This window comes from Nuphar pumila, chromosome 9 (genome assembly GCF_984573655.1).
Source record: "Nuphar pumila chromosome 9, dmNupPumi1.hap1.1, whole genome shotgun sequence".
Taxonomy (NCBI): Eukaryota; Viridiplantae; Streptophyta; class Magnoliopsida; order Nymphaeales; family Nymphaeaceae; genus Nuphar; species Nuphar pumila.
In genome coordinates, this window is record NC_143257.1 from 6,474,396 (window position 1) to 6,501,736 (window position 27,341).

Here is a 27,341-nt window from a genome sequence, read left to right on the forward strand (position 1 = left end):
GCCATAAGTCGTGCTTTGTATCTCTCCACAATACCGTCAAGTCTATTTTTTATTTTATAAACCCATTTGGACCCAATCACATTCTTATTCAAAGGTCTTCTAACTATTTCTCATGTTTGACATTTATGCAAAGCTTTCATTTCTTCATTCATTGCATCAACCCATATTTTATGTTGATATGCCTGATAAAAATGATTGGGTTCTTCTTGAGATTTTATGGCTGCAAGAAATGCTTGATGATTCGTATTAAAATTTTCACGACTAACCCACTTCTCTACAAGATGATGTATTCGTGCTGACCTTCTCAAAGTCATGGAGTTCTCATGTGTACCCACGGGTCTTTCCTGTCTTGGTACTTGGGACATAAAGCAAGATCTCGTACCTCTGGTATAGACCTGTCCCCTTGTGAATTTGTTGTGTACTTGCTTATTTGTCTTGTCTTTGTCATCCGTTTCTGTCTCATCTAGTTCACCAGAAACTGAATCTTCCTTTTCTGCATGTGGGAATAACTCTGCACTGAGCCAAGGTTGATAGTATTCAATCTTTGATTGCCTGCCTTGAAGTATATTTGCGCTATCATCATGATGAAAACAATTCTCATCAAATATGACATTTCATGAGATACAAATGGTTTTAGTGACAATCTCATAACATTGATACCCTTTATAATCATTCGCATATCCAACAAATCTGCAAACACTGGCTTTATTCCTAAATTTATTTCGTTGAGTTTTATCAGTATGAACATAACAAATGCAACCAAAGAACTTCAAATGTGTATAATCAGAATGTTTGCCATAAAGCATGAAATACAAGGATTTTCTGTTTAACACTTTCATGGAGGCGATTTATCACATAAACTGCAGAATGAAAAACTTTTGTCCACAGTCTCATTGGTAGACCACTAGCATGTATCATAGTGAGGGCACTTTCGACAACATGACGATGTTTTCGCTCTGTAAGCCCATTTTGTTAAGGGGTGTAAGCCCATTTTGTTAAGGGGTGCGAGGACAAGCCACCCTTTGAACAATTTCATTTAGTTGCAGAAATTCAACGAAATCATTTGAAACATACTCTTCACCCCCATCACTTTGGAAATTGAGAATATTCGAGGAAAACTGATGCTTGACATAGGCATGAAACTTGCGAAAAATATCAAAAACTTCAGACTTTTGTTTCATGAAAAATATCCACAGATAACAAGTATAATCATCGACAAATATAACATAATATCTACTTTCAAAAAATGATTTTTCTGGAGTAGGTCCCCAAACATCAGAATGCACAATTTCAAAAGGTTTCAAAGCTTTTTTATGCATGAAACGAAAATGAATTACATGACTTTTGCATACTTGACAACTGGAATACAATGCCTTATTTAAGTCATGACTAAAACTTGTCTCTGAAATCAACTTGCAAGAGACAAGGTGTTCAATAAATTTGTGGCTACAATGACCCAACCTACTGTGCCAAAGATTGACATTATTGACAAGACTGACGGTATAAGCAAAAGACTTCTCAGAAACTGTAGTGGGTTTTTCTTGAAGACGTACATGTTCTCACGTCGCTCTCCTTCAACGTACGTTATTTTCATGCGAAGATCTTTCGCAAACATAGAAGAATGAGTGAAAACAACGCATGAATTAGTATCATCAACAAGTTTGAAACAAAAATAAGGTTTTTCTTAATATTAGGTGCACAAAGAACATTAAGAAGTTCGATAGATTTAGACTCAGAGAAGGAGATAAAAACATTTTCAACATATGTGATGGGGTGTTTGGCACCGTCTCCTGCGACAACATTGCCCTTCCCATAATATGTAATTGGTTTGGAAAGTTTATCTGATGTGACTAGCTGTTCAAAAATCAACATACCAAACTTCTTGATCATTTTGCTTCAGATTTAAGGAGTTTATTGCAACAATTAATGCATTCAAATCACCCAAGTTTTTCTCTCCTCCAGTATGTGGTTGATTCACATTTTGTCTAATCATATGCCCTTTATGATATGTAAAGCTCTCTTCGGTATTATAGGACAGATCATCTTTGTTATAGCAATTAGCTTTCACATGCCCATGCTTTTTGCATATAAAGCAAACTAGAGCTCGTTTGCCCCCAATGTTAACACTGCTTGAATTTGGAGTATTAGGAGAAGATAAAATACCTTTGCCTTCCTGGTTGCCAGCTCTTCCACGGCCACGACCTTCTCGGTAGCCTCCTCTTCCTCTTCCTCTATTTGCCCCCATAAATAACACCTTGTGAGAATCTTGTAACAATTCAGAGTCTCTTGCAACATTCTTGAGATTCATTTCATACTGCAGTAGTCGTGGCTTGAGATCTTCGAACGACGGGAGAATATGAAGGCATTGCAATGTAGTGGAGATAACGTGATATTCTTGCCCTAAGCCAGCTAGAGTCTGTTGAACTTTGTTACGATCAGAAACAACCTTCTCAACCAAAGCTAGCTGATCAGTGATCTCTTTTACCTTGTTCAAATATTCCATAATGGTTGAAGATCTCTTCTTGAGACTTTGAAATTCTTTCCTTAGGTACATAACTCTATATTCTGAGATTTGAGAGTATGTCTTGGCTAAACTGTCCTATAGTTCTTTAGCTGTGCAGTCATTTGTGATTCCAACGAGAACCTCTTGTGAGAGAGTAAACGTTAGATAGGCTACAACAACTTGATCCCTTTTTATCCATGACACATATTCAGGGTTCTTGATATAAACCACATTCACTGCCCCTTTGTCATCTCTCTGCGCCTGCATAATAAAGTCAGCCGGCATTTTAACTGAACCATCAAGGTGACCAGAAAGATCATGACTCCTAATGAAAGAAATAATTTGCCTTTTCCAAGTTAGAAAATTATTGTTGTTCAACTTTTCTGAAACAAGTTGGGTCAAGAAACTAGAAGACAACATGGATTGTGAAGCATTACTATCCATGAGAAAAAAATAGAGGTAAACAACAAAAGAAAAATATGATGGGCAGAAGCGTTCAGCAAAAGGGAGAATATTAACCCAAAATGTAGAAATCGACACAAGAATAAAATAAACAAAGTATCACTCCACAAAAAGCACTGACAATAAAGAATAGTTTGCGAAGAAAAGATCTTGGACACCCAAAATTCAGTTTCAGCTCAGACAGTCCAGGTTCAATGTGAAAATCATTTGATGACATAAGGAATCAGATTTACGACACAAATATTAATTAGAAAGTCAGATTCTCGACACAGAAATTATGACATAAAACAATCAGATTTACGGCACAGATATTAACCAGAAATCAGATTCACGACACATGGAAATATAACGACACAGGGAAATGCAACGACACAGGGAAATACGACACAGAAATCAGATTCACGACACTAATATTAATGACCCAACCAATTCATAACATTAATATTAACGACCCAACCAGTTAGAATCACGTCACAGTTTGAAAGGAGAGTGAACAACCCCAGCGAGCACATCTGAGAATGAACAGCCCCAGCGAGCACTTCTGATCACGCCCAGTCACGTTGCACGCTCTGATACCATGTTAGAACATTGAACAATATCAGATCTGCAGTGATTCGACGCTGTGTGAAAACGAGAGAGGAAGAAACACAGAGAGAGATTGGCTAGAGGCAAAAACTGCAGCAGTAAAAATCACTTAAACACGTATTCAGAGAGTATTTATGTTACAACCTAATTAGGGCTACAAAAGACTAAACAACCCTTAATAATAAAACAGTATTACACAACATATTTGGATCCTGGATCTACATCTGATCCAAACCCGAACAGTATAATAAAGGGATACATTACAATGTCTTAACATACCAGCTATTCCGAAACTTAGGTTTTCAGATACATCAATATTTCACTTCAAAATTGCTAATAACCATTTTCATCCATCCCAAGAAGCAAAGGCTTCAACATGCTATCATCATAGATAGGAATCGCTTTTATCCACAGGATGATAAAGGAAAACGATGCAGAAACTTAGGTTCGTCCACCCCATCTATAGAAATGACAGATTATGACTTCAAAGTGTTTTGTACCTCCATCAAACTGAGCAACTTTAACATTGTTATGTATTTTGATGAAGTGGTATTTTTTTCTTTGTTTCATGCTCCAAATCCTTTTGATGTACATTTTATAGACACCACATATGTAGGGGTGTCAACGGGTCGGGTTTGGTTCGGACCCAGGTATAATCAGACTTGGGCCCGATTTTTGAGTATGGTATCGGGTTCGCACCCGGGTCTAATCGGGTACACTATAAGAGAATCCATACCTGGATCCGATAAGAACTACATGAACCAGACCTGAACCATAACTGATTATCATTTTTACATTGAAAAATTGCAGGTCTTAATTGGGACTCGGGTCGAGCCCAAGTTTGGTATAAAATTTCACAAACTATACTCAGATCCATGTATTAATTAGACCTTCGGATTCAGACCTGGGTCTTAATCGGGTCTTATTATTTATCATCATACCCGGACCCTATAGGGTTTGGTCCGGGTCTGGTCTGGTAAACCCGACCTGTTGACACCCCTGCCCATATGTGCTTCCATACTATTCCCAATGATTTTTTTTGAAAATAGCTCTAATGCATTTTCTGTTTTTGTATTTATGTGACATACGCTTTTGTCTCAGGTGGATGCATTGACAGTCCTTTTGACAATCTGAATTCCAAACAACAGAACCCTCAAGACTATGTTGTTAGATTGTAATTTATAAGACAATGTATTTGAAAGAATGAAACCCTAATCTACGATGAGAGAAGAGAAGAGAGGGAGAGAGAGATTTCCAGCTGAAAGGAGGGTTCTGTCAATCGTGACTGCCCTCTCATTCTATTTAACATAAAGTGTAAACATTAGGGTACGAAAATACCCTTTTACAAAATAATAATTTACAATACATGAACTGGATCTGGACCTGATCCATTATACAAATGGATCGGGTCAGACATACAATGAAGATAATAATGTCTTCTTTTCAGCCTCCCTCAAGTTGTGCATGGTGTTGGACCATGAACAACTTGTTCTTCAAAAACCAAAATCTATCCTTTGTTAACCCTTTAGTGAGGATATCAGCAACTTGTTCTTTTGTTGACACATACATGGGCTCAATCTCTTTGTCTTCAACCTTTTTCCTGATAAAATGTTGATCTATTTCAATATGCTTTGCTCGACTATGGTGAATGGGATTGAATGACATGTTGATGGCACTTTGATTGTCACATAGCAACAGTGATCGAACAATCGGCTCTCCCATTTCAGTTAGAAGATGTCTTATCCATGTACCCTCGGCCGTGGCAGTGGCCATTGATCTGTATTCGGCCTCAGTGCTCGATCTAGCAACCGCCTTTTGTTTTCTACTGCTCCAGTATACCAAGTTTGGCCCAATGAAGCTGCAATAACAAGATACTGATCGTCGTTCGTCTGGATCCCCCGCCCAATCAGCATCAGCATAAGTAATAATCTCATGGCCCCCACCTGGATCTAATTCTTCCTTGCCTTTGTATACCAGCCCATCACCCACTGTACCCTTTAGGTAGCGAAGTATACGTTTGACTGCCTCCATATGTGACACACGAGGTTCATGCATAAACTGGGATACCTGATTAACCGAATATACTATGTCAGGTCTAGTAAAAGTCAGGTATTGCAACATGCCAACTAAACTGCGATACTTAGTGGGATCTCCATATATATCTCCTTGCGAACTCAATTTCTGATGAATGACACTTGGAGTTGTTAACGGCTTACAATCTGTCATGCCTGCTCTGCCGAGAATGTCCAGCGTATATTTGTGTTGAGTAAGGGTAAGTGTATCATTCTTGTTATCAACTTCTACCCCAAGAAAATATCGCAGCTCTCCCAAATCTTTCATCTTAAATCTCTGATTTAATAACTTCTTCACCTGCTCAATGTGGCTTTTACGATTCCCTGTGATGATGATATCATCTACATATATCAACAGAAGAGTAGTAACTCCTTGTTCATTGTGAATGAATAATGAGTGATCCAGAAGAGACCTAGAAAAGCCATGCCGTTGTATTTCTAGAGAAAAACTGTCGAACCAGGAACGAGAAGCTTGTTTCAAACCATAGAGTGCTCTATTTAATTTGCATACATATTTTTTGGCGTCTCGTTCTGCATATCCAGTGGGTTGTTCCATGTAGACCTCTTCTTTTAAATCCCCGTGCAGAAAAGCATTTTTCACATCCAGCTGACTCAATGTCCATCCATGTTTAATGGCTAGACTCAACACAATACGAATAGTCCCCATCTTGACAACAGGACTAAAAGTTTCATCAAAGTCTTGGCCTTCCTCTTGTGTGAATCCCTTGGCTACCAGTCGAGCCTTGTACCTTTCGATGCTCCCATCTGGTTTATATTTTATCTTGTACACCCATTTTGATCCAACTACATTTCTGTTCAGTGGTCTAGGCACAATCTCCCATGTGCCATATTCATGTAAGGCCTCCATTTCTTCATTCATTGCTTCTACCCATCTTCTAGAGCTCGCAGCTTGATAGAACATAAGAGGCTCATCCTCTTTACTTATGGATGTCAAGAATAACTGAAAATCCATTGAAAATTTTTTATAACTTACCCACCTGTCAAGTGGATGTCGAATCCGTGAAGATCTTCTGATATCCGTGTTCGAACAAGAAGTGAATGAGGGCTCTTTCTCTCGCCGAGTGTACACAATTCCCTTATACCTTGTTGGCTCCAAGTCATATGTGACAGTTTCCTCCGTTTGAGTCTCATTGGCTGAATCCTCATGTGGCTCATTCTGACTGCAATTTTCTGGACATTCTACTGTACCATCGGAGAAGAGTTCTGAATTTAACCATGGGTAGTATACCTCAATGCTGGAGCTTGAGTTATCAGTATCCACCATAGTTGAATTATTATCCTGATCAGCAAAGTTCATTTCATCGAAAATAACATTCCTTGATATTTTGACACGCTTACTCGGGGGATCATAACATCTGTACCCTTTGTAATCTTCGGCATATCCTATAAACCTGCATTTCAAAGCTTTATCTTGGAACTTGTGCCTGAGTGAGCTATCAATGTGCACATAACAAACAAACCCAAACACACGTAATTCATGATAATCAGGTTGTATGCCAAAAAGAGAGAAGTATTGTGACTTATTTTCTAAGATATTCATGGGCAAGCGATTTATCACATGAACTGTGGAGTGGAAGGCCTCAGTCCATAATGATGTAGGGAGATTGCTCCCGTGCATCATGCTCATTGCAGTCTCAACAATATGTCGATGCTTCCTCTCAGCAATCCCATTTTGTTGAGGTCTATGAGGGCAAAACACTCTTCTCTTTATCCCATTATGTTGAAGAAAATTAACAAAGTCACTCGAGGAGAATTCACCTCCTCCATCACACTGGAAATCAAGAATGTTGGTAGAGAAATGATTTTGAACGAAAGAGTGGAATTTCTGGAACAATCCAAAAACTTCTGATTTGTGCTTCATAAAGAATATCCAAGTATAACGTGAATAACTATCAACGAAAATAAGATAGTATTTACTGCCAGAAAAAGAAGTAATTGGAGCAGGCCCCCAGACATCTGAACAAATGACCTCAAATGGCCTTGAAGCTCTTTTATTAATGGAAGCAAAAGGTAAGACATGACTCTTACATAGATAACAGCTAGAACATTTTGTATCAACAACTTCTGAACTCAGACTGGACTTAGGAATAAGATTATTCATGACAAGTTTTTCAATAAAATGGCGACCACAATGGCCAAGACGACTATGCCAAAGTCTTGGCTTATTACTTTCAGAAACATTAAATAAAAAATCAGAATCAAAGACTTGGTGAGGCTTCAAGGATGAATAGTTGGGATGAATGAAGGAAGGATCTTCTTGGAAGATGTACATGTTGCCCCATCGTTTTCCTTCAGCGAATGTCCTCCTCGTGCGAAGATCCTTGACATAAACAGAAGAGGGAGTAAATTCAACTGAAGCATTTGCATCATCAACAAGCTTTGAGACAGAAACAATGTTCTTTTGAATATTAGGAGCATGGATGACACTTGGAAGTTTAAGAGAGGACTTTGACATGTGTATAATGGCATTTCCAGTATGTGAGATGGCATGATGTGATCCATCTCCTGTGACAATGCTATTCTTTCCAACATAAGGTGTAAGAGTCAAGAGTTTACCTACATCACCTGTAACATGAGTAGCTGCTCCAGAGTCGACATACCAAGTTCCTTTGTCATTTTGTTTCATATTCAATCCTGCCAAGGCTGCCAACAACAACTCTTTTACTTCTCCATCCTTTCTAGCCTCTGCTTGTGGAGCTTTCCCTTTGTTTTGAGGATTAAACCAACAGTTCGCTTTAATGTGCCCTTTCTTGTTGCATAGGAAACAGGTGGGAATGGGTCTTTGTCCCTGAACATTGGGTGTTGGAAGTATGCCACGACCTCCATAGTTATTTCTCCCTTGTCCTCCTTTTCCTCGAAAAGAACTTCCTCTACCTCGACCATAACTCATTCCCATAGCCAGCACATCTTGTGTTCCGGAATTCCCATGAAAGGCTTCAGAGGAACCTTTCAGATTCATCTCATATTGCAACAGTTTTGCACGAAGATCTTCAAACTTTGGAAGTTCTGGTAAGCATAGTAAGGTTGTCGTCATAACATGATAATCTGGCCCCAATCCACTCAAGGTTTGTTGTACTTTATCTTTTTCACTGACAAGACACCCAATAACCGCCAACTGATCTGTGATGCCTTTCATTTTATTCAGGTATTCCATAATAGACATGGAATCTTTCTTCAGCATTTGAAATTCTCGCTTAAGAAACATAATTCTTGCCTCAGAAATTTGTGAATATGTTTGAACTAACATATCCCACAGTTCCTTTGCCGAACAATCATCAGGAAGAGCAATAAGGACCTCCTGTGAAAGAGTTGAAGTGATATATGCCACTAGCGATTGATCTCTCTTCATCCAAGCAACATATTCTGGATTCCTGTGAAGAACAACAGATTGTTCGCCTTTATCGTCCACTTTTTCTTGCGAGAGAAATTCTGGAGGCGGTGGGACCGATCCATCCAGATGGCCAGAAAGGTCCTGACTTTTTATAAACGGAATAATCTGTCTTTTCCATGTCAAGAAATTACAGTTATTCAATTTCTCAGAGACTAGTTGACCAAGAAAACTTGAGGACAGGCATGATTGCCCGTGAGTAAATTCCATTTGATGAATATGCTTGAACTGACACTTAGGTATGAAGAACAAAGAACTCGGCTAACAGAAAAAGACAGATAAGATATGACAGCTGGCTAACAATGATTAGCAGTGATTAGCAGGAAAAACAACAGAAAGGAAAAGGAAATCACAGATCAAGAGATTAACAATGGTTAGCAGGGATTAAACCACAAATCAAGAGATTAAATATAGGAAAAACAGCAGGAAAACAACAGGGATTAAACCTGATGAACCTGATTTCACAAAGAAGCAATCACGGCTGAAAAGAAAACACAGATTGATGCCTGTAACACACGGCTGAAAGAAATCACAGATTTTCTTCACAAAGATTTTCTTCACACAGATTCACGCTAGGTATTTGAGGGCCACAATACCACACAGATTCACATCACGGCACACAGATTCACGCTGGGATTCACGGGTGATGAGTTCACTCTGCTGACGCTGGTGGATTCACGCTGGGATTTGCTCACGCAAACTCAGGCTGGGTTTTCTTCACGCAGACGCAGATTCACGCAGATGGACTTTCTTCACGCAGGCTGGGCTTTCTTTCTTCACGCAGGCTGAAATCACGCTGATTCACGACCAGACATTCTTCACTGGGTATTTACGCTGAGTATTCACACCCAGATTCACGCAGATGGCTGATGCAGATCCACGTTGATGCAGATCCACGCTGATGCACACGCTGTGCTTTCTTCACGCAGATTCACGCAGATCCACGCCTTGCTTTCTTCACGCAGATTCACGCAGATCCACGCCCTGCTCTGATACCATGAAAGAATGAAACCCTAATCTACGATGAGAGAAGAGAAGAGAGGGAGAGAGAGATTTCCAGCTGAAAGGAGGGTTCAGTCAATCGTGACTGCCCTCTCATTCTATTTAACATAAAGTGTAAACATTATGGTACGAAAATACCCTTTTACAAAATAATAATTTACAATACATGAACTGGATCTGGACCTGATCCATTATACAAATGGATCGGGTCAGTCATACAATGAAGATAATAATGTCTTCTTTTCAGTATTTTCTATATATATTTTATATATATAAAAGAAGATACATATATATATTTCATATATATGTACATGTATCCATCTACTTGTATATATAAAATATATATTTCTTTCTTTTATTGGCTGTAGGGGTATTTTAGTCATTTCTACATTTTACGCATATTCATGTTTTTGAATATGATTGTAATTCCTCCTTTTTATTTTTTTTTATTTTTGTAATTTTTTCCATTTCCTATTTTTGTTTTTTTTATATAATGTTTTTGCACATCGTCAGTGGCTGACTGTGTGCCGTGTACAACAGTCAGCCACTGACTGTGTACACAGTTTTAAAAAGATAGACGTTGGGCTGATTCCCAACGTCTCTAATAAGAGCCGTTGGGAATAACCCATCGTCTCTTAAGTATGCTTATAAATAAGCGTTATGTGAGCCCATTGTATGTATGTATTACAGTAAGGAGTTGTCTTCTTAAGCTTATAAACACTGTGCATTTATTGCACTTTCTTTGGTGTAAAGCTTACAAACACGATGCATTTATTGCACTTCTTTTGTGGTGTAAAGCTTATAAACACTATACATTTATTTTGTGTATTGAGTAGTTGAAGTATCAAGTTATTTGAAAACTTGATTGTTTGCAAGGATTCTTCACATGATATTAGAGGAAGGCTAGAGAAAAAAAAGATCGTGTGAATTCTCACTTTTTTGGGTGCCTCAAAAAGCATGCTCTCGATTTTTTTGGTGATTGAAGTGGATTCGCTTGTTCATCCAATATTTTAGAAGACTCTTCTATCAAGAAAGGTCTAAAAATCCTTTGTGGTACGTATTCTTTTTCATCATCTCTCCTCTCTAATGGGTGAAAGACTCATTTTTCTCTCGGCTTTAAACTCAATGGGTCCAACTATCACGTCTGGGCCGGAAACATAGATGCTCATATTAAAGGAAATTGACTTTGGGGTTATGTTCAAGGCTCGATTCTCGAACCGGAGCCAAAGATAACCTTGATGGAGAAAGGAGAAATAAAAATCCTTGAAGGTGAAGAAAGAGCCAAGGCTCTTGAAGACTACACCAAAAAGTATGAAGAATGGGAGACGAGGAATTTTAAAATCCTCTCATGGACTTTCTCATCCGTAGAAACAAGAATTAACGCCAATATTATCAAGTTTAAGAAGGCTTCTCAAGCGTGGGAGTATCTTGAGAAGATGTACACCTCTAGGGACTTGTCTCATAAATATTACCTCCAAAAGAAAGCTCTAACTCTTCATCAAGGAGAGATGACTATAAGGGAGTATTTTGCCGAACTCAAGACTATTTGGGATGAGCTTGCTATGCTCGAACCCAAGTGGAGTGGAGAAGCCATAGAGTTTCTTCATAAACAATTGGAAGAAGATAGATTTTTTAATTTTTTGAATGGGCTTAGGCCCGAATTCGAACACATCCGATCTTCTCTTTTATCCGCCTTCACTTCCTCCTCTCTTGAAGATGTAATTACTAAACTAAGTAGGGAAGAGACTCTTATTGGTATAAGCAAGAACAACCTAAGTGTTCTAGCTACACCTTCCTATAATGAAGAAAATGAAGGAGTTAATGCCGTCTCAAGACCGGAGAGCAACTTAAGGACTTACAACTCTCTTCACTTCAAGAATCAAAACTCAAGTGGTCAAGGAGGGAAGAAGGATTATAGCAAGCTTTTATGCTATTTTTGTAAGGAACCGAGGCATATCAAACCTATTTGCCCAAAGTGGAAAAAGTTACTTGCCATGGCTACTACATCCCAACCTTAAAAGGAAGAGTGCTCGTCATCTTCAAATGGAGCTCTTTCATTGCAACAAATCGTGGATGCACTTCAACCTTTTCTAAAATGGGTTATTTTCAGAGCCGTCATGTCAACCTCTTCTCCTCCCGGTAAGACCTCTTGGCTTTTAGATTCGGGTGCTTCTTTTCACATGACCCCAAGTTTTAGTTTTTTTTCCGAATACTAAAAAAATCCTTCTCCATCTTTTGTTTCAACCGCAGATGGAACATCTTTTGAAGTAAAAGGAATAGAAAATTTTGAAAAACAAGGGTTCTTTTTCCAAAAATTAGATTTATACCCAAATTAGGCCTATCTCACTTGGCCTCCCTGAAGATCTTGCAGCAAGTAACCACTGGGTGAATATGTATGTGATCTTACATCTATGGTCGAAGATTTGGAAAACAGAAAAGATGTTGAAATTTAAATTGGACACTACTCTAACATTTGGTACATAAATTTTTTGGCTATTTTTAAAAGAATCATTTAAAATACCCAAACTCTTGATTTTTAAAGAAGTTTCGACGAGAGTGGACATATAAGAATCATTTGGATTAATATGGCATTCAAATAACATAAACTCATTAAGAGAATGTAGACACCTAATTTTTCCGAAGGCCCAAATAGTGCTCTCAGGTTTTAAAGTGAAGACTTAAAGAAAAATGAATTTTCCTTGGGATGACAAAATGTCCTCAGCAACACCTCCACGTAGGTATGGTAGTTTAGGGATCGAGCCGAGAGAGGGACAGAGTGAGGGCAAGGATAGAGTAGGCATTCTCTTTAGGGCCAACGCTCAGACATGAGATTTTCCCGATCCTCCTGACTTTAGGGGTCAACCCATATTTATAAGAATCATGAATGGGATATGACTCAAAGGTTTTCTGGGTTCAAATCCAACCCAAATGGATTCATGCTTATTCCAATGGAGAATAAGGCTCATCCCTGGAGAGTCCTACTTGGAATCTCGCAGGAATAGGTTGAGTTTGAATGGGATACCTCTTTTGAGGCTTATCCCTATCTTCGATCGGATGAATGACAAACTAGTTTGGCATTCTGCATTGAGGACGACATTGCAGTGTGTCGTTCGTTCGTGGAATGACAAACAACTTTGTCGTCCATCCGATCGAAGATAGGGATAAGCCTCAAAAGAGGCGTATCCCAGTTAACTTCATCCTCTTCCTGCGAGTTTCTAAGCAGGACTCTCCACAGATGAGCTTTATCCCTCATTGAGATAAGCATGGATCCATTTGGGTTGAATTTGAATCCAAAAAACCTTAAGTCATATCATATCTATGATTCTTATAAATAGGGGCTGACCCCTAGAGATAGGAGGATCGAGAAAATCCCATGTTTGAGTGTTGGTCTTAAAGAGAATGCCTAGCTTTGCCTCACTCTGTCCCTCTCTTGGCTCGATCCCTAAACTGCCATACCTACGCGGATGTGCTGCTGAAGCCATTACAACAACCATCGTACCTACGCAGAGCTGCTATTAGACTGAAGGAGCATAAAAGATAAACGGACCCTAGAGTCCGAAAAAAGTGATTTTTCTAGATCGATTTGATAGTTTGTTCTTCTGTTTCAGTGTTCTTTATGTTATTTGATCTTGTTTACTGCATAAATACTTATATATGTTTGATTTCTATTGCATATCTTGTTTCGCATGGGGTTGAAATCCAGACTATCTCGGGTGTGAGCTTCGCGCTTCGGAGATCGAAAAACCTGCTTCTGCTTTACCTTTTCTTGGAGGATGGCTGGGGCTTGAAACAGGTGTCTCACATCTTTTAAAAGAATTTGAAAAAAGGTTTTGCGAAATCCAGGTGAGCCATCTTTCTTTTACTGCAAAATTTTTGTTAACAAAGTCATATGAAATGATGCACCAAAATCCAGAATCCAGAATCAAGAATCCAAGAAGATTTACCGGGATTAATGCATGCTAACGCGATGGCACCGGATAGTAAAGATGATTGATTCTTGAGGAGTGGTTGTAGAGATTCAATTAGTTGAAAAAGTGACATTGACCCCATGCTCTTGGAGCCTTAATCAACACCACATTTTTTAAGTGAAGGTCCCATGGATGTTACTCTTTTTTCTTCTTTCTTTTCATCTCTTCTTATTTTCGACAAAAGGGTTTGATGTGACTCGGTTCATTGCAAAAGTAACAAACAATCTTCTTCTTGATCTCTCATGCTCATTGGAGGACCTCCCAAAATGAGGAGGTTTGTAGGTACATGTGTTGGCTCTGGGCTTAGACATGGCTAACATGGTGTCTTCATCTTTGGTAGCATGTTTCTTTAGTCTATTTTCCTCCATAGTTAACTCTTCTAGTGTCTCCACAATAGGGGGAACACCATCTCTATAGAGAAGAACAAACTTTGTGCCTTCAAACTTGGGCCCAAGTCCATTGATGAATTGGTATAAGTGCTTCACCTTCACTTTCTTGTCACGGAGATCAATGTCCATTGGACAATGCCACGGGTTCAAGTAGGGTTAGCTCATCCCAAAGGGGAGATAGAGCATTGTAGTATTCGCGTATGCTCATATCTCCTTAGGTCATAGTTCTGACTTTGTTTTGAAGGTTGCACATAAGTTTTGTCAAACATGTGCACTGGTTGATATCCACACTATTTATGAGTCATGACATGATTTTGGAGTAATCCATCTTCCATTCTTTTCACTTGTAGTCGAAAACAGCCTTATTCATGTCATCTCCTTGAAATGCAACCTCCTTTCCTTAGCCAATCTTGGTGAGGACTAGTTTTGGTTCTTTCTCGGTGCCATTGACTAATCCCCATAGTCCTTTGCCCCAAATGTGGTGCTTCAAGATAGTAGCTCACATCATGTAGTTGTTGTCATTGAGCTTCGTGGGAATGGTGGTAGCAAAATCGTTGTGATCCTCTGTGGTGATGAAAAGGAGATAAAAATGAAGAGAGAAGGAGATAATGGATGGTGGATAACAATGCTCTTTGTACACCACGAGCTCACGATCCACGAACTCATGTCCACACAAAAACTTTGAATTATAAGAATTTCAAGAATCAAAGGCTCTAATACCATGTAATGAAGTAAGAAAAAAAACTCACACAACCCACTAAGGGCAAATACGGACACAAGCACAATAGCCACCAAGGGCCAAAGAGAACACAAGAATGTAATGAAAGTAAAAGAAATACAAACGAGCCACCAAGGGCATACAAAGATCAAAAGAGAGTGCACAAACACAAGTCCACAAATGGACAATATACAAGTCAATCAATGGTAAATACATAAGATCACAAGAGCCACCAATGGGCATATACAAAAGAACACAAAACATAAACAAATAATAGATCTTTATTGAGTTAGAATGCTTATAAAAGCATTAAAGAAAATAGGGACATGTGGTCTCTTTTATATACAACATAGGAGGGCCAAGGGAGCCCCATTATAGTCGTTGGGAGCTCCCAACGGCTATAAATATAGCCATTGGGGAGCCCCAATGACTCTATGGTCTAAAAGACCAAAAATCTCCTAGATAATAATAAAAAGACAAAATAAAGAAAAATAACAGAAAAGTCAAATCTGCCCCTAATAGGCAAGACCTATTATAGGTGTACAAGATGACCAGAATACCCCTAAAGGGCATAACCTATTACAAATCAATAATCATGATATATATGTGCATATGCATATATATATATATACATATACATATACAACATATCTATGTATTTTAACACTCCCCCTCAAACTTCCAGTGTGATAACCAACAATTTGTAAATACAATTCTTCGAATGTCTTCATTGGTAATCTTCACCAAATGCCCTCATCAGCCATCTCCATTTTCATGATATGATGTATAAACAAAAATTACTTTCTCAATCCATATCATCTTTAATAACTTGCGGAGAGAACAAACCAAAGGTTCCAACTACACAATGGAAATATCCTAACTAAATATTTTTAAAAGAAAACGAAAAGAGTTTTAACACAACAAAAGGTAAGAATAGTCATGTAGTTTCAAAAAATATATTTTAAACAAAAACATCATAAATTAAAGTAGATAGATATTATATGTATAATAATATATAGATATAGAGTAATGCTACGGTGCCTCGGGAGTACCTACCCCCACATACTAGATATTATGGTTGTAGGTTGTATCTTCTCAATTAAACCTTATGGATGTACTCAACATAGTTTACTTGATACAAATCATGCTTTAGATCATGTTTTTTGGACATAAAAATAAGATATTTTAAGTCATTAAATTTTGAGACATTGCAAGCAATTGATTTTTAAAGGTCTTAAAAACATATATTATGTTATAATCACATGATTCAAAACTTGTTTTCTACTAAATAATGCTTATAGATCATATCTATAAAGAGGGAGGATGGTTAAGTATGCCAACAAAACATAAAAGTACCATATATATAAAATAAAATAAAATTTATATATATATATATGGGTAAATATTGGTTACTAATGAAGGTACGAAACTAATGAACTAGAAATCATAGGTGCAAGTTGTATCAACTCAATCTAACCACATAGATGTATTCACCATGGTTTGTTTGCTAAGGAGCCTTGGATCGTGCTTTTCCAATGTAAAAATATGATCTTTTGAGTAATGAAATTTTGGCACATTGTGGGCCGTTAATTTTTGGACCCCTTTAAAAACCTAATTACTTGTCATAATTTCTACTCATTAGTTCTATACCTTCATTAGTAGCCAATATTTACCCTATATATATGAGAACTAGAATGTGAACCAATTTTTTCATGGGTTTTCTGCTTTTTCTTAAATCTGAGTGTATGGATGTGAAGGGAATATGCTGAACACATCTGCACGGTCAAATTTGAAAAAAAAAGTGGAAATGCCTAATTCATACTCTAGTTTATCAAAAAATAGTTTTAATCAATAATTTTAAAATTTTAGAAAAATTAGCACCAATTCAAGCAAGGTACAATAGTCATTAAGATAGACAACAAATATACTTCAAATTTTTTTTTTAAGAAATCTCGCTTAGACAATCATAACAAAAAAATCAGCATATTTTTCAAGAAAACATAAATACAGATCATAGTAGAATTTTGACCACTAAAGTCCAAAGACAAGTACATATTAGACATAAAATATCAAGATTGATATAAACAATTATGCATAAATAATGTTTTAAAAGCTTAGGTAAACATTTCAAATAAATGTACGAATCATTAATTACACTAAGCAAAACACGACAACATGCATATTAAATGCAAGAGCACAAAAGGGCTCACAACAAAAGAACTAATTAAATTTATACAAAAAATGCATGATAACCAAATTAAAGCACATTTAATGCACATAATAATGCATGATTTTTTTTTAATGAATAACCATTTTCCATACAAGGGCAAATGGACAACATAAAAGATTAAAAAATACATGGAGAGATTTTTAATAATCCCACATATAACAAATTATGACAAGAGAAATGATATTTGTAAATCTCAAGAATAGTTTGCTCACCACAAGCAATCACCTCTTTGACCTCCAACTCAACATCCTCAAAATTCAAGTGTATCAGTGCGGACAAGAGATCAAATACAAATGTCAGCAATAACCAAACCAGTGACCATGCACCAGCAATACCGACTATTTAAACTGAAAAAATACTAGCTACAACGACAAGGTGTGCACACACCTCACTTCACAAATGGTTGTAAAACTCTAAACACTACTATAAGCTACAACGGGTGCACATAACTCAGCACACATATGGTTGTAAAACTGATAAGCAAAATCTTTTATCCAAAGAAAAATCACTCAAATAAGAGAGAAGAGTGGAGAAAACAAGAGAGGTAAAAATATTGTAATGAAAACAAACTGATGTCAAACATACCCTAAAGGAAGTGAACTTGTGCAGTACTCAAAGATGTTCTGGATGTTAGCTAGGGGACTTTTATTGGATTGGGATGTTTGTCAAGCCTGATGAATTGCTTCCTTAACTATAATCATCAGCCACTTGAAGGTGATTATTGTATCTGAACCAGTCATGTGAAGGCCATCAAGTGATATGGCACTCATGACATTATACTCACATAATTGCTTACTATATGAAAAGAAGCGAGTGGGTAACACCTTGTCTCAGCCTCTGCTAGGGGAAAAAGAAGTACCATGTGATTATTTATAGAGATCACGATGGAGCTGCTGTGACACATTCAAGGAGAGTCTTTGAAAGACTCCCAACTTTTGTGATTGAATAAATAGGGCAGAATTTTCAAATTCCATGGTTTCCTGAGCTTGGCACGTACTGTTTTTCTTCTAGCAATAGCATGGTATTTGTGGGAAACAGAACTATGTTGCTTATACAGTTATATTAAACTTCCTAAAAGAAGAGGATCAGAATATTCTCAAGGTGAGAGATGTTCACTGGAGTTGAGGGAGAATAAAGCATTTGCCAGATACTACTTCTCGTTGGTCTTTTATTGTCTAGTGCTTTTTTGGTGACCTTTTTTTGTCTGCTGGTAAGAAGTAAAAATGGCTGTGTTTCACTGATATATTACAAATACTGTATGTGGGAGTTAGAAAATGAAAATGAGTATCCATGTGATAGGCTGGCAGGAAGGGAGTTTCTCAACTCCCATTTGTATCTTCTGAATTGAAATTTGCTATTAGCTTCCCCTTTTTGCTTTGTCCAAGTTTTCATATTCAAGCTTTTGAGATGGCTTCTAGAAAGAACAAAAGTACTTATTTAAACTTAGAATATCTAAATCTATAATATATTCAATTACATGTATGGTGACGTAATGATAATGCGCTTCTTGATCTGAATAGCATTAAGTGCAAGTTTGATCAGGAATGCTATCATGTATGCATGTATGAGTCTCTTAAGAACATATTCTTAGAGAAGGTATTTAAGCATCTTGAAATCTTTTATTTCAAATCTTACTGAAGTGTTACTTGGTCCTATTAAAATATTAAATTTAATATTATTTTCCTATAATGCTCATGGGACCAGCCAATATTCAGCTAATGTTGCTGTCAGCTCTTCATCAATATGTATGTGGTCATTCAAAATTATAGCTTTAGGGACATACTATAGGTAATAGAATGAATTATTTTGTAAGATTATGTATGAAAATATGGTGATATTGTGTGGTTTTCATGCATTCTGTACTGATTATGGAGAAGATTCATCCTTAAAAGTTAAAACCCTAATTTTTATGATTGTGCCAGATTTCTCACGAAGTGCTGGTCCTTACAAGGCTTCCCCTCATAATTTTGTAATAGGATGTAAGATGACATGGAATTTTTCAATATGTTTGTTTGAGGTCTTATCCCATATTAAAATTTACAACCGTATCTGTCCGATTGTGCAAATATTCTATTTGCACGTGTAAAATGGCAAATCTGTGATGTAAATTACTGTAGTTTTTTATTTTTTAAAAATTTCTCTCAACCTATATGTTAAGCAAATTTCATGAATGGCATTCTTTCAAATGTTGTGTCAATAAAGCCTCTAAAAATGGACAGCTGGCTGATGGATCTTGCCTGATATTTGTGGGCCCAATCCTTTTAAACTGATCTTCGTCATTCATCATTTAAGTTAATTCAGCAAAAATTATCTTTCGGTTTTCAATCAAGTCTTCGTCCTTTATGAGATTATGCTTTTGAGACTTTATGGAAGCTGTTTAGACAAGTCATAGACCTATTAAATTGACTGACTGATTTTGCTTTGGAAAGGGAAGGCCTCAGCTTCATCCATCAACTCTAGCACAACCAGCAAGGAAAAAGAGCATAAGCAACAAAGAAACTGAGGGAAAACTGATGCCCAAGGTGTTTGCTTCTGGTTAAACTACTTAGCTTGACAGTCTGGAAGTCACTGCAATTGACTATTTGAAAGGCAAGTATAACAGAAAGTTTTCTGAAATCACTTGTAGGTGCTCTTCTGATGCTTGGTCCGGGAAGTTACAGCATGAAGGAAATGATGTCCACTTGTCAGAAAAGGCTGTGGTAAAACTGGAAGAAGATTGCTTATCCTGTGGAAGTGTGGACTAAGCACTGAAATGAAGTGCTAAGAGAGGGATGTGATATCTCCATGAGCCAAGCAAATGCACACACACGTAGACAAGTAGCCACTAATGGGCAATAATACAACAAACTACAAAAAGTGGTATACACACAAAAGTGAAAAAAAATATATTCACTCATGAATAGCTTCCAAGAAGCTTGAATTACAAAGGGGAAAAACCCCTTTATTTATAGACAAAAGGAGGCCTTTAGAAGGGCTCTCAAAGGGACGTTGGAGCCCTTCCAACGGTCATAAATATGACCGTTGGATGCTCCAACGTCCCTTAAGGTGGGCCCTTCCAATAAGAAAGAGAAAAAGAAATAAGAAAAGAAAAAAGGAAGAAAAGAAAAAGTAAAAAAAGGAGAAAATTACATAGGTGCGTGAATGACTAAAAAGACTGTTTTACCCCTAGTGGGTATTACAAAAGAATATATATATATATATATATATATATATATATATATATATATATATATAGAGAGAGAGAGAGAGAGAGAGAGAGAGAGAGAGAGAGAGAGATGTAATATATATATATATGTATATATATAAGATATATAATTTAACACCCCCCTCAAACACATGGTGAGATCAGCGAGAGTTTGCTAAGAAGAAAGTAAAATCGAGACGATGGCAGAGCTTTGGTGAAGTCCGTTAGCTGGTACTCGATAGAAACATATGGAAGTTGAATGGTACCCCGTAGAAACTCATTACAAACATAATGACAGTCCATCTTAATGTGCTTTGTTCGTTCGTGGAAGGTGTGATTGCTGGCAATGTAGATAACACTCTTGTTGTCGCAATACAACTTCGAATGAGTGGAGAATGAAACGCCCATATCTTTAAGCAAGCTTCTTAACTAGATAATTTTAGTAGTGGTTGTAGCCATCACTCGATATTTAGCCTCTGTAGAAGAAAGCGATAATTTTTATTGCTTCTTACACCTCCAAGAGATAAGTGACTCTTCAAGAAACACACAATAACCTGTTGTGAAAATACGATCATCGGGGTTACCCCCCAATCAAAGTCAGTATAAGCAAGTAAATTAAGAGATGAGGAGGAGGGTAAGAATAATCCTTCTGTTATAGTTCTCTTTAAGTATCGGATAATCCTCATGACTGCGGCCATGTGGATAGTAGTAGGGGCAGTCTGGAATTGGCTTGCACTATGAATAACATGAGAAATATCGGGCCTGGTGATAGATAAGTATGTTAGAGACCCAATTAACTGACGATAAGGAGTGGGATTTGTTAAAGGTGTGCCATCATTGACTCTCATCTTAGCATTGATTATTTCTGGAGTTTTCACTTTCTTGTCATCTGGTAGCTCAGATCGATTAATGATGTCTGATGCAAGCTTCATCCGAGAGAGGACATACCCCGTTGGAGGGTATGCGACTTCCATCCCTAAAAAATACCTTAGAAAACCAAGGTCAGACATATCAAAAATTTCTTTTAGAATATTTTTAATAAGCTCAATACCCTTCTATTCATTACTAATGATGATCATATCATCCACATATAGTAACAAGATTGTTATATGTTCCCCTGAAGTCTTAACAAACAAAGTAGTATCAATATGACAAGAAGAAAAGTCATTATCGAGAACTACTTTGCTAAATAAATCATACCAGGCTTTTGGTGCTTATTTAAGACCATAAAGAGCTTTGTTTAATTTAAGAACATTTATTTTTTCAATTTCAAGACCTGACAGATGATCCATAGCAATCTCTTCACATAGATTTTTGTTTAAGAAGGCATTTTTAACATCAAGTTGAAAGATATGCCATTGTTTGATAGATGCTAAGGCAATAAAAGTTTGTACGCTAGTCATCCTAGCTACTAGAGTAAAAGTTTCTTCATAATCAATATCATATTCTTTGGCGTAGCCTTTAGCAACCAATTGAGCTTTATATCTTATGTGAGTTCCATCACATTTGGTTTTAACTTTATATACTCATTTACACCCAATAACCTTTTTTCCTAAGGGTTGACTTATAATGCTCCAAGTTTTGACTTTATTAAGTGCTTCTAACTCAACTTTCATAGCTTCAATCCAATGTAGATGGTTCTTAGCTTCTTTAAATATGGAGGGTTCATGATACAAATGTATCATCATAAGACATGTTCTATATTTAGGAGAAAATGATTCATAGGACAAAATTTTTTGTGGTGGTCTACTATTACGAGAGGATCTCCTAAGTTGGTTATCTTTAACATGTTCTTCTAGAGAGAAGTCTTAGGAATATCTTTCAAACGCAGTTTGATGTTCATTTCCTAAACGTCGGGTATACACATTAATATCATTAGGATTCTCATTTTGAGAGTCATTAATATGTTGTGGCACATTGTTATTGTGATGTAAAGTACCATCACAAGAATTATCACAAATAGTTTCACTTTGGAACTTAGTTCTAGGTCCTAAGTCAAATAAAAATGAGTAATCAATGTCTTCTTTAGATGTTTGAATGCCAAAATCATTTTATTCCCCGAGAAAGGTTACATTTCGGGAAACATAAAGTTTATTATTTTGAATGTTATAGCATCTATAACCTTTTTTATTTGCACCATAGCCAACGAAGACACATTCAAGATCTTTTGGTGATAATTTGTCTTGTCCTTGAACAAGAACGAAGCATTTACATCCAAGGATCCTTAGTCTATTAAAATCTGGAGTAATTTTAAACAATTTTTTAAAAGGGGAAACATTTTTTAAAGAAGAGGGCATACAATTTATAAGATATGTTGCGGTGAGAATAACTTCGGCCCAAAAATTTTTGGGAACTTTTTTAGACACAAGAAGAGTTCTTGTAGTCTCAATTAAATGTCTATGTTTCCTTTTCGTAAGACCATTTTGTTGCGGAGTTTTTGGATAAGATCTTTGGTGCAAAATTTCATTTAGCTATAGGTAATTTTGAAAATCTTTTGACATGTATTCTTCTCCAAAATCAGATCTAAATATAACTATCTTATTTTGAAATTCGTTTTGAATAAGAGTATGGAATTCTTTAAAATTAGAGAAAACATCAGATTTATTTTTAGTAATATACACCTATGTGTATCTAGTAAAGTCATCAATAAAGACAACATACTAATAATAGCCTCCTTTAGACATAACGAGTGCCGGTCCCAATACATCGGAATGCACAAGTTTAAAAGGTTTTTTTGACACAAAACTACTATGCAAATACAGAAGCGAATGAATTTTTTCAAGTATACAATCTTTGCAAGTAAATGTATTTGTATTACAATTTTTTTTCAAAAAAGAAGATACAACTTGGAGATACTAGGATGTCCTAGCCTCTTGTGCCAAGTCTCAATATCTTTAGATTAAATATGATTACAAAAAGATTTGGATGACAATGACAAAAAATACGTATAATATACGTCTCCTTTTCTATGGCCTTACCCAATCCGCTTCCTCGACCGGAGTTCCTGCACATAGCAATGAGTTGGTGAAAAAAAACACTATATTCAAAATCGGTGATTTGAGAGACTGAAAAAAAGTTTAAATTAAGTTTTGGAATAATTCGTATTTTTGGAACATTTTTTTAATTTTGACCATAAGGGTTTTCAAGGTTTTCAATTCCTTCAACATCTAAAGATGTTCAGTCGGCCGTGGAAACATATGATTTAAAAGAATTAAGACTTGGTTTTGATAAAAGTGATGCATTTGGAGTCATATGGAAAGAGGCACCCGAGTCAAGAATCCAAGAAGTCATACCTGGAATAGAGGAGATGGCGGCACCGGAAGTGGAAGATGTAGAGTTCATCCTTATGAATTGTTGGAGAGTTTCGTTAAGATGTGCAATTGAATCCTTAATGTCTCTATCTTTCTTTGAATATTCATTTGAGATTGGAGAAGTCTCTCCAACGGAAGCCACTTTCTTTTTGAGCTTGTGGCAATCCGGTCGAATATGTTCCAGTTCATTACAATGATAACAAATAATTTTTCTTCCTCCACCATTATTTTTCCAAAAATGAAGAGGTTTATATGGTCTTACATTGTTACAGAGTCTAGACATGGCATGAACCTCATCAACATCCTTTTTAAGGTCAAACGAGTCTCTTATTGACATAAGTCGGCTAAAATATCACTAAGAGGAGAGGAAGCCCTATGTAGGAGGTATCTTCTTAGTTGCTCAAATTCGAGACGAAGCCTATGAATAAATTGAAAAAATCTTTCTTATCCATTTGCTCTTGCCTCATGGCACTAGCACTTCCTTCCCATTGAGGTTCCAGAAAGACGAGTTCATCCCATAAAGAGGATAAAGCAATATAATAGTCCCTAATACTCTTATCACCTTGCTTTGTTTCTTTAATTTTTTCTTGCAAGAAAAAGTGTCTAGCAAGATCACGTTGTGTGTACATCCCTTTCATGAAAAACCAAGCTTCATTGGCTTTCTTGAATTTGGCAAGATTGACACAAATTTTTAGCTCGACATTATTCATGAACCATGCTAATATTTTAGCATGCTCACTCTCCCGATCTTTCATTTTTGAGGAGAAATTAAGAATAACTTCTCTTTTTCTTCTTCATTTAAGGCTTTCTCCTCGTTGCCTTCAAACTTAGTGAGTTTCAATTGTTGTGCCGGAATGGTTCCACACACATAACCCCAAAGTTTTTTACCTTTGAGGTTATTTTTCATGGCGACCGTCCACATACGATAGTTGGCCCCATTCAATTTGAATGGGAGATCAATTTTTGAATCCTTGTCGGCCATTCTTGAAGTAGAAATGTTGAAAGCAAGAGTGATGAGAGATATTACTTGTCAACAAGAGAATCCAATGAAGCTTTCACAACCTTGCTCATGATACCATGAATTGAAGTGCTAAGAGAGGGATGTGATATCTCCACGAGCCAAGCAAATGCACACACACATAAACAAGTAGCCACTAATGGGCAATAACACAACAAACCACAAAAAGTGAGAGAAAAAAATATATTCACTCATGAATAACTTCCAAGAAGCTTGAATTACAAAGGAAAAACCCCTCTTTATTTATAGGCAAAAGGAGGCCTTTGGAAGGGCTCCCAAAGGGACGTTGGAGCCCTTCCAACGTCCCTTAAGGTGGGCCCTTCCAATAAGAAAGAGAAAAAGAAATAAGAAAAGAAAAACGAAGAAAAGAAAAAGTAAAAAAAGGAGAAAATTACATAGGTGCATGAATGACTAAAAAGATTGTTTTACCCCTAGTAGGTATTACAAAAGAAATATATATGTTTATATATATGTAGATAGACACATAGGCATATATATGTAATATATATGGATATCTGTCATGATCTATCTATCTGTCATTATATATATATATATATATATATATATATATATATATATATATATATATATATATATATATATATATATATAAGATACATAATTTAACAAGCACCCTATCATTGGATGGTGATGTACAAAAGATAAAGGGCCTCTATCATTCCAAGTACTCCTCGTGGCAGTCATTAATACTGCATCCTCAACAGGTAAGGTCATTCTCACAATATATAATAATTCACTTTGTTTTCTTCTGCATAAATATTTTTTCATGAGTGAAACAGAAACTGTGACTTGTTCACATCGTTTACCATTTACATTCAATCTAATCTTTACATTCCTTTTATAATCAAACATATTATTTTACAAAGGAAAAAGAACGGCTCAGAAGCAAGAATTCTCAAAGGTTGTCAAACCTCTAGAAGAGGATGACTGAGAACCTATGTCACACGGACTCGGCTAGGGGGTCGACACACCCGCGTCGACACGCCCCAACACGGGTGCGGACACGGACAGGGGGCGTATACGGTCAACCAAGTGTCGGACTCGGTCAACACACCAGGGCCGAGTTTGTTCACATTTTTGGATTCGGTCAACTTTGACCGAGTCTATTTTTGTCTATTTTTTAGGACAAAAAACTAAAAAAATTGATATATATATATATAACCGAGTCTTATTATTGTTATATATATATATATATATATATTTAGGCACAACTTTGACCGAGTCTTATTATTGTTATATATATATATATTTTTAAAAATATATATACATATATATATAGCTGAGTCCCCGTGTCCAAAATTTTTGAAATTGCACCACACCCGTGTCGTACTGGCACCCACACCCGCACCCATGTGACATAGCTGGGAACTTACTGACCGAAGTTGAAATATCCATCTGATATGCATATCCTAACCGGACAATATTTATGGTGTCTCCTCAAGACATGGACAACCGTGCACCCTGATATAAATTGATGCCAAGCCGACTACCATCATTATAGCATTTCCCCATGCTCAGGGTGATACCTCTGTTGGAAATTTGTATGCTGATTCAAGTTCCCATTATTTAAGTTAAAGATGATACAACTGTTGTGCTTTCATTATGAAAATCTGCTTAACTTTCCTGGATGATGCCATCCAAGTTTTTTTTTTCTTTTTTTTTAGAAAAATGATGTCATAGTGTTGTTTTCCTGTAATTGAATCTTTATCATTTTTTTTCACATAACTCTTATTTGTTACGATGCTTTTGTTTTTAGTAGGTTCACTCCTGTACTGAATAGTTCATCATATGGACATCAAGGTTTAGAGAAAAGTTCTTGATGGAATTGGCTTCTGCAAATGTAAATCCTGACTTCTTGGTTTTTGGACTTGTATTCATTTAGTGTTCATCCTGGTAACCAGATGAATGAGACAAAAAGACAAACGGTGGAATCTTCTTCAAAGCACTTTTGTGCTTTCTATGATATACGTGTAGAACCAACAGAAGGAACACAAATGCCATTTGGTTTTGGCCTGAGGGAAGAACCAGTGTTTTGAGATGTTTTGGAGCACTGTAATTCCTGTACTTAAATTTTATAAGCAGACAGACGAGGCAATTATTGATTCTATCTCACAGGAACCCAACCGAGTTGGTCAAAGCTGGCAGTTGATCCAGTAATTTTTTAAGGGACACGGGGATAAATACGGCTCCTTGGAGGTTTGTCTGGCTTGGGACATATCCCCCTATTGTAGATTACTTGGGAATCTAAGGGACGAGGCTACCATTGTTTATTTTCTTTGTTATTGTCTTGCATTAGTCATCAACATTGTTCACATAAGTTGGCATCTTCCTCACTAGTGCCACCGGCATGTCCAGCGTCAGACCATGTTTCTCAACAGGTATACAGGGCCGGCTGGCCTCTTTGAGATTTTTGGCCACTGCCTAGGGCTTCAAATGAAAAAAAAGAAATATAACGCATGAAGAGGGGGT

At 36.8% G+C, this 27,341-nt stretch overlaps 1 long non-coding RNA gene across 1 annotated transcript; it reads left to right on the top strand.

Annotated features, from left to right (window-relative positions):
- The first annotated feature begins 310 nt into the window (after window positions 1-310).
- On the top strand, window positions 311-26,977 carry LOC149828322 (uncharacterized). Its single transcript, XR_016434017.1, has 2 exons — window positions 311-387; window positions 26,632-26,977. It is a non-coding gene; the product is annotated as an uncharacterized LOC149828322 (long non-coding RNA).
- Window positions 26,978-27,341: the final 364 nt, after the last annotated feature.